At 38.4% G+C, this 9831-nt stretch overlaps 1 pseudogene; it reads right to left on the bottom strand.

The window, feature by feature from the left end:
- Window positions 1-2334: 2334 nt before the first annotated feature.
- LOC145255959 (U2 spliceosomal RNA) lies at window positions 2335-2472 on the bottom strand (annotated as a pseudogene).
- Between the last annotated feature and the right edge of the window lie 7359 nt (window positions 2473-9831).

Below are 9831 nucleotides of genomic sequence, written 5' to 3'. Positions count from 1 at the left end.
TATTTATGAACATACAGTGAAATAGAATAAATTCGTATACAGAAGATAAATGTGATTAAAGAATTAAAGTTCGCAAATGTTCGAATTGATGACCATTATTGTCCAGACAACGCTGATAACGGGCACCAAGGGATTCGCAAACGTCACGAAACAGGTCATTAGGAATATTGCGACATTGTCTTTCAATTTCCATTTTCAATGCATCAATTGTTCTTGGTTTGGTGCGATAAACTTTGTCTTTGAGATATCCCCACAAAAAGAAGTCCATGGGCGTGAGGTCCGGGGAACGTGCAGGGTATTCAATGGCACAACATCGTCCAATCCATGTGTCTGGAAAAGCTGCATCGAGGTGAGCTCGTACATCGCGATGATAATGGGAAGGTGCTCCATCTTGCTGAAAGTAAATCTCGCCGTCATCACCAAACATCTCAGAAATTTGTGGACCAACAAACTCCTGAAGCAAGTTAAGGTATCTCTCACCAGTGACAGTTCCGTTAATAAAAAATGGCCCTATGATGCCCAGTGCGGATATCCCACACCACACTGTTACTCCTGGCAAGTTTATATGGTGTTCAAGTGTTACATGAGGATTTATAGGAGCCCAGTACGTGCAATTATGGCGATTAATGGTGCCATTTAATTTAAAGGTTGCCTCATCGCTCCACACAATTTTGTGTGGAAACCCTGCATATTCTGCACATTTTGCCAGGTACCATTCACAGAATTCGACTCTTCGGTCAGGATCGTCTTCGTTGAGAGCATGAATTAGTGTTGGAATGTAGCATTTCCAGTTTTGACGCTTCATGATGCAATGGACGCCATCTTTTGAGATGTGGGTTTCCCGAGCAGTTTGTCGAAGTGATTTCTGTGGTGATCAAAAGAGTGTTTCCTGCACCTGCTCTTCTTTTCCATGGCTCGTGGATGTCCGAGGTTGTCCAGAATGTTTCTCGTTGACGTTCTGGACCGTTCCATCTGCTTCAAATTTCTCTTTGATATGAGCAATGGTTCGGCGCGTTGGTGGCAGTCTTGCGAATTCCCTTCTGAATCGTCTTTGCACTTCAATGGCGTTTTCTGTCTTCCAATAACATTTCAGGCAAAATGCCTCTCGTACAAGCTAAGTTGGTGTCCTGCCATGCTGTGGTTCACACCTCACACCTGCAACACAAAAAAGACAGCATGTTAATAACGGTTAAAGTGTGAGTACATTTTTTGAAACAACCTGTATATATATAACTATTTCTGATTTAATATATTCAAATATAAAAGAAAAATGAAGGAGAAAAAGAAGAAGAACAAAAAGAATAAGAAGGGCGTGTATGTGGTGGCTGTGATTTTTGTGTTGTGTGTGTGTGTGTGTGTGTGTGTGTGTGTGTGTGTGTGTGTGTGTGTGTGTGATTTGCATTTTGCAAGTATGACACATTGAAGTGAAGAAGTATTATCGCCTTGGGAGGTCTTTAGTTATTCATAATATGAACTGAAAAATTAGCATGACTAGTGTAGCGACATATTAAATAAAAAAAACTATATCCATATAACATATATATAAAATGTATATATATAAAGTATATATGTATCTATGCAAAGCCCGGGATTGAATGAATATGATTATATGCATATATAACTGTATGTATGTGTAAGTATATATATATATATATATATATATATATATATATATATATATATATATATATATATATATATACTAGCAGGGAGACCCGACGCTGCCCGGGATTGAATGGTGAGCAACGAATATTTCACACTCCTATATTTTATTGTTATCAAAATCACTGAAACCGCCCGGGAGGAAGCCTCACATGCCTCCATGCAATAACTTACTCCAAAAAATATGTTATTCTACATTGCACCCGAGAAAACCTACTGTTTCTTTTATAAAATTATTTTATATAAACTTCTTTCCAGTTAACGAAAAAAAACATTAATTTTCGTGCGGGGTTGTAACCTACACACCACGTCTTGCAATAGAAATAAAAAAAACAAAAAAAAAAGAAAAAACACGTAAATTTTCAAGTCTTATGAAATTCTTTGCAGTTAAAACAAAGCCGATAGCCATTAGGCGCGTGCTCTCGTGTAATGAATGAATGCGTGAATGTAGGATTGATATGAAATTCTTAAAGATAAACTAAAATGACCTAAAAATGGACTAAAATGACTTAAAGAAAAAGTAAATGACTTAGGATGACTTTAATGAACTTAAGGATGAATTGAATGACCTTAAGAATGACTTGAATGCTTAAAAAATAACTGAAATCCTTCAAAAACAACTTCAATGATCTGGAGAATGACTTGAATGGCTTTGAGACTGACTGGTTGTAAAGGGGGTGATCATTTTACATTAAATTAATACAGAAAAGTGATCCCCCACTTTATATCACAAAGTTATAAACATAAGTACAGCATGTAGTAAGAAAAGATACTACACTTTGATCTTGGCCAAAAGGCCAAGAAAAGGGTATTTATTTGCTCCCCCACCGAGCAAATTAGGCACAAGGCCGATTTTTAATGTGAGGAGTGAAGGGGAAATGGGGACCAACTCCCCCGGGGAGTAGTGGAGTAGGGGAGCTGGATAGTGACAATTGGTATGTAGGGTTGCCCCTACATTGACCAAGTTCTTATATGGGGGGTTGCCCCCACATATGGTCTTTGCTTGCAGTATCTGCCGGAACAGATACTACACTTTGATCTTGGCACAAAAGGCCAAGAAAAGGGTATTTACTTGCTCCCCACCGAGAAAATTTGGCACAAGGCCGATTTTTAAAGTGAGGTGTGAAGGGGAAATGGGGACCAACTGCCAGGGGAGTAGGGAAACTGGATAGTGACAATTGGTATGAAGGATTGCCCCTACATTGACCAAAGTCTTATATGTGGGGTTGCCCCCATATACGGTCTTTCCTTGCAGCATCTGCCGAAATAGATACTACACTTTTATCTTGGCCAAAAGGCCAAGAAAAACTTAAAAACTAACAGCAGCACCGACGAACCGACGGAGTGACTTATAGAGTCGTTTGCACGCGACTAAAAATTAAGACGTTTACATGCGGAGTTTGAACCTACAGATCATGTCATGCAAAAAAATTCCAAAAAAAAAACACGCTAATTACTTACCCACTGGAGAATTTTCACGGCCCATTGTTCTATCATTGCTGCTAAGCGACGACATCATAGAAAAATGATTTTACCAACGATAAATAAATTAAAATAATGGTTTCGATTATCGATTACACATACACAAACGCACACACACACACACACACATATATATATATATGTATATATATATATATATATATATATATATATATACATATATATATGAATGTGCGTATTTTATACATTAAAGCTCTATTTTCTAATACCAATCACATCTATTTGGCAATATTTAAATATAAACGCTGTTTCCTTTTCTTCGTATATTTTTTTTATTTCAAACTCGTTCCTTCTATTCTTTTTTCTATCGACATGCGAAAATCATCTGACCATGGATTATCCTTCATCGATCTACCTTTCTCCGACTTTTCGACCCCTACCCTCTCACCATTCGCCGTTTTTCTTTGTTTTTTTGTTTTTTTAACATTGGCACTGCGACATTAGCTTTTTACGGCAGATCAATTAAACCTACCTATCAACGACCAGTTCGATCCCATTTCGAGCCAACAACGCCGCGTGCAGGCCGTGGGAATTATGACGTTCCTCTGAATCCGACCAAGCCAGCGCTCTAGGCAAATAAAACATAAGCAACGAAGAGAAACGCTTGCGGGTCACGTGGCCAGCGGATATCGATTTAAAGGGCGAGGCCGAACATGCGCAATCAAGCGAAACGTTTCAGTTATGTTTTCTGTGTTGTGATTGTTTTTTTTACCCTTTACAGAGACTTATTAGTCACCAAGGTGGAAGGCTACTCAAGGATGACAGTTAATGATATTGAATTATTGCTGGTTGAATTGCGATGAAACGCATGGAAGATTTGGGGCTTTTTAATGGAACGAACTAAGTTTAATTACTTGTGGAGACGGTGTATGATCGGAATCTGTTAGCATTGGATTTGTAAACGATAATCTAATAGTCTGTAGGGAAGCAGTTCTACAGTAATGTGTTCCACAGACATTTAGCTCTTGCGGGGAAACTCTATCCCTAAAAATAGTCACCTATAATAGACATGGGTGTGTTTAGAATGCTTGCCGTTTCAATAACTTGTTCAAATTTATTTAGCCTTTAACTAAACTTTTTTAAACTATATATATATATATATATATATATATATATATATATATATATATATATATATATATATATATATATATATATATATATATATAACGGTGGCATGTCTGCTGAGTTCGGGGTGAGGAGTGGTGTCAAACAGGGTTGTGTGTTAGCCCCAACACTCTTCGGCATCTTCCTCTCCCTACTCCTGAAGCATGCTTTCAAGAACACAACGGATGGTATCTGCTTGCACTCCAGGTCAGATGGTGGTCTCTTCAACATCGCCAGACTCCGCTCCAGGACAAAGACCAGGACAGTTCGGATAAGAGACATGCTGTTTGCCGATGATGCAGCTATAGCATCGCATAAGGAAGATGGTCTTCAAAGACTGATGGACAGGTTTGCTAATGCTTGCAGCCTGTTCGGTCTCAACATCAGCCAGAAGAAAACCCAAGTCATGGGACAAGCAACCGCCTCCCCACCCAGCATCACAATCCAAGGGACACCACTAGAGGTCGTACGACAGTTTCAATATCTAGGCTCCACTGCTTCAGACACCCTCTCATTGGACGTGGAGCTAAACAAAAGGATTGGAAAGGTATCCACAACCCTCTCTAAACTAACTTAAAGAGTCTGGGAAAACAGGCACCTTACCACTTCCACCAAGATGACCGTCTACAGAGCGTGCATCCTCAGTGTTCTACTGTATGGGAGTGAATCCTGGACTACATACTCAACACAAGAGAGGAAACTCCAGGTCTTCCATATGAGGTGTATACGTAGGATACTTGATATCACATGGCAGGACAGAGTGAGTAATACTGATGTTCTGCAGAGAGCGAGCATCCCATCCATTTACTCCCTACTGCGTGAGCAACGTCTTCGCTGGCTGGGCCATGTGCGCAGGATGGATGATGGGCGCATCCCTAAAGACCTTCTCTATGGCAAGCTTGCCTCAGGCTCAAGAAAGAGGAGGCGACCCCATCTTCGCTTCAGGGATGTCTGCAAGCGTGACATGAAGGCTTTCTCGGTGGACAGGAATACATGGGAAGCCTCTGCAGCTGACAGAACTGCCTGGAGGAAAATGATATGCCATATAGCTATATATATATATATATATATATATATATATATATATATATATATATATATATATATACTTAAGCTATATATATATATATATATATATATATATATATAGTAATTTATAAAATATATATCGCCATATATATTTTATAAATTACTAACTAGCTCTACCTACGTATTGAGCACTTTTGAAGTAAATACTTAAAGTTTACACATAAATCTATACTTTCGTATATTAATTTTATGTGAGTAAATGAAGTAGTTATATATATATATATATATATATATATATATATATATATATATATATATATATATATACTTCTAAATCGCTATAACGTAATTTGGACAATTCTACAAGGGGCATTCCAAAAGAAATGCCTCCTTTTTTTATTCAATCCTAATTTATCAGAAGGCATTGCAACTTGCATTGCTATGATGCCTGAATTTAAGCATTCATGAACTGGAATTTTCATCTTTCTTTTGCAGATATGGACGGTTTGGGACTAAGAAAGTAACCCCTGTCATGAACGTACGTCAGAAGCAGTGATGCGTTATTGAATTCCTGGGAGGTCTGCATGAAGAAAGTGTGTAGACATATAGAAAATACTATTACAATATTTTTTTACTACTAATGGGGCATGGTCCCCCGCAGTTGGGAGATTCTATTTATAAACGCTGCCGCTAGAAACTGACGAATCAAATTAATTCACGTTCTGCTACCAACCAATCAGAAACCAGAATTGCTCCATAAAAATTAAACATTTACTTTAGCAACCTTGCATATATTTTCTTCGTGTCAACACGGGAAGAATCTTTTGCTCTGTGGCTACAAAATTATAAAGTCCGGAACTTGTACAGAGCACCTGTCTACTGAGAACTCGTCGTCTCTGGAACTTGTATAGAACAGCTAACCATCGGAAATTGTTCTGAAACTGAACATGGCTCCCAACTCAAGTAATACATCCTGAAGCACAGAAAGTTGCTCGTTTTAATGATACCACTCGCCTTTTCATAGCTCTTCAGCTTTTCGGCTTAAAATAATGGGATCTTTTACTTTTGGAACGACGCTAGTACGGCAGCCCTGACGCCAAGTATGATTTTATGTAACCATAAACTTATAAAATCATTATATCCTGACGCAATCCTCGGCCTGTCTGAGAGTCAGATGCGTCCTAAGATGGATCACTGGGAAGATGCCGCTTAGAGGGCTCTTTCTTGCCCTGACAAAATAAAGAATCGACGTTGAAATCTAATAAAGCATGATCCCTTCGGTTTCATACATCCCCTTTCACACAGAAAAGGGTTTGTTAGTCTCTCTCTACTCTATCGTTTTTTCCATGGGAGGTGCGCGACGGAGCTCAAATCTCTGCTTCCGTTTGCGACGATGTAATAATTTACAGTGATCGGGTTGTCATCCCGGCGATATTGTTATTCACCAAGGGTTTCATGCTTGGCAGCTAGGCATATCATAGGGAAAGAGTCTTATGCAGAGTTTCGTTTATTGAAGCCGCTCAACAGACAATTCAGAATGAGAAACCATTAGAATCATAGAGACAGCAGTCAATCTTATCAAGAATGACATTAAAAGTATCCAGACAAGTTCAGAATATTACCTGTCTAAGAATGATCTAGAATAGGATGCGATTCTTGAATATGTTCCTAAAACATTGTTCATCTTTCTCAGGAAGATATTTGTAGGCAAAGACAATGATTTGAAACTTGCATCAATAGATGAAGCGATAATGCAGGCTGTTAGACCCAGAGTTCTTCTTGCACTTTTGCAATTTGGTTTAGCAGTGGAAGTGCATGACCAATTTAGATCGAGGTTCTTAATTGACTCTTTGAATAAGCATGGCTTCTCTCCATCTTACTCGGAACTCCAGAAATTCGAAAGAAGTGCTGCTCTTTTTCATGGCGCTGAAACTCTTTCCCCTGTTAAAACTGAATTTGTGCAGTTAGTAGCTGTGGATAATATGGACCATAATGTAACGAGTTGTTATATATCTAACACATTCCACGGTATGGATATTATAGAATCTTTTACGTCCGGGAAAGTTAAAGCAACCCCGGTTCCAATGATTCAAGTCCTTTCAGAAGATATAATAATGATTAGGATTTAATTAAATCCCTAGATTCATAGCACACCAACAAACCACGAGTGACATTTAAAGAGCTCCAGGCCTAGAAAGTTGTCGGTTCCACTGTTAATCTTAACATCCTTTATGGGGCTTTCACTAATTTTATATCCGTTCAGACCCGCATGGAACATATCCTGGGAAATCAGCCACAGTTTTTTTTTATTTTTTTTTTTTTTTGCCAATCGTCGATATGGGCCCTGATAACTCAACCAGTGTGTACTTAACGCTATGTTACATAATTGATTTAGCCAGGAAAAACAACTTCACGCCAATTCTAACATTTAATCAGCCACGTTGGTACAAAGTAATGATGATAGTCGAGTCACAGTCTAGTTTCAGTCCCTTGAAATAATTTTCTTGCGACTTGGAGGGTTCCATACACAGATGAGCTTACTGAAGTCAATTTTTGAACTTGTGTATGCTGAAAACACAATCAAGCACATGCTAAGTGACAAAGCAATTGCAAGAGCCATTCGTGCTCACTTCTTAATTGATGCTGCTCTGAATGTTTTTTTTTCATATGTCACTGAGAGTAATCAACCCAACACTGATGCAGAAGAGTCTATTCCTCAAAATGAAGACCTCAATGAAGCTCATGGGCTTTTGAAACGTCTCCTTGATGAAACTGAGGCATTGGATAATGTTTTGTCATCAGTCTGTGACCAGGATTGCCTAGAGAATCAACCATGTGAAGGATGCTAGGGTTGACCAGCGAACAGCAACATTATGGATTCAATACCTTGATATGGTGAAGATTCTGCAATTGTTTATCAAGGAAGAGCGCACTGAGTACAGGGAATTGCGCCTTTTTTTACATAGGCATCACCACATTATCAAGGCCAAGAGGCCACTCAAGGATAAGGATTAAAGAGTGTACAGTAGAAATTGGACAATATAGTAATCATTAGTAATGAAAATTTGGTAAATTTGATAACTTATATGGAACGGCTCATCAAGAACTTATTTACGTTAGACTTGAACACAACCATATTGTAGTCAGCCGGAAAGCAGGAAAACGGAAGACAATTCCACAGGCATGCAGTTCTAAGAAAGAAGCTTTGTTCATGGAATCTACGTTTAGGTTTAGGCACAGATAAAGAGTGGGGGAAATTATTGATAGTGTTTACAGCTAGACGAGTGTTTCTTGTGAAAGTTTGGCGAGGGGGGACCATAGATTGAAGCTCAGTCGAACACTTTCCATGAAAATAACGATACATCAGAGACAAACTCGCAACATCTCTTCTGTGAGATAGAGGTTGCAAGGAGGAAAAAAGGACATCTCCTACGAGGCTACGAAGTCTATTTTGAACTCTTGACGCTGTAAGGAAAATACTGTCGATATTCGCTGCAGCCGAACATCTTATATGCAAAGTCGGCTTATTTGTACTTGCAGCAAATGGAAGGGCGACTGAAAAGCCATCCTGAAGTGTACCAGAAATTTCCTGAAGGATTCCATGTGATTAGACCGAGTGATCGATACTAGGCTGGCTTATCGACAGATCTGACTATTAAGCAGGCGCTAATGAGAAAGCATGAAGATTGGAGGTCTTACTTATGGCAGAGTAATAGAGGAAATTCAACGAGTTTACTTCCAAATTCAGAAATGGAAATGTAGAAACCAGCTAAAACCTGACGAGTGTGGATGGAAACTTTCAGATGGTAAATTACAACCAATCAAGACTGACTTGCCACCTGGCCCTGTAAATTTGTTGGCTATAATTAGGTGTAACTGTACTTGAGGACGTACTATGGCAAGATACAGTTGCAGGAAATATGGCATTCACTGTTCAAACTTGTGTTGTAATTGCAAAGGCCTCCACTGCATCAACTCACTACGGCTAGATCGATGATGATGATGATGATGATGATGATGATGATGATGATGATGATGAAGGAAGAAGAAGAAGAAGAAGTCACCTTTAATTAGTTCTTAACAAGAAATGTCGTTAGTCTGATCATAAACTTGTTCTGTGGTGGTTATGCAAGAGGCTTACACTAGCATTCGACCAACTGACTTTACTTTATTGTAAATTGTATTTGTTTTGTACCTATTTTGTAGGAAATGCCAGGAAACAATATAAAAATCGTTGCCTTGAAAAAGGCTACTTAGTCTGTTTTTGTGCCTTTTATATTCATATTTGTATAAGAAAAAAAAGCATGAAAACAATGGCAGCAATTTTCTGGTGTTAGTTTATTATTAAGCATATAGTTACGATCGTTACAATTCAAAACTTCAAGAAAATGTTAAGCTGGCTTGGGGTGGGTCCTGAGTGGATTTTCATGCTAAAATATTTTTTTTATTTCTCATTTAATAAAGGTTTATTTTTGTCAGTAATTGTGATGAACAATCGACATACTTGTCAGTAAATGTCAGGAATTTTAT

Source organism: Euprymna scolopes, chromosome 31, assembly GCF_053919585.1.
Source record: "Euprymna scolopes isolate OS-2025 chromosome 31, ASM5391958v1, whole genome shotgun sequence".
Classification (NCBI taxonomy): domain Eukaryota; kingdom Metazoa; phylum Mollusca; class Cephalopoda; order Sepiida; family Sepiolidae; genus Euprymna; species Euprymna scolopes.
Note: the sequence above shows the minus strand (reverse complement) of the source record. Positions and strands in the feature narration are given on the sequence as shown.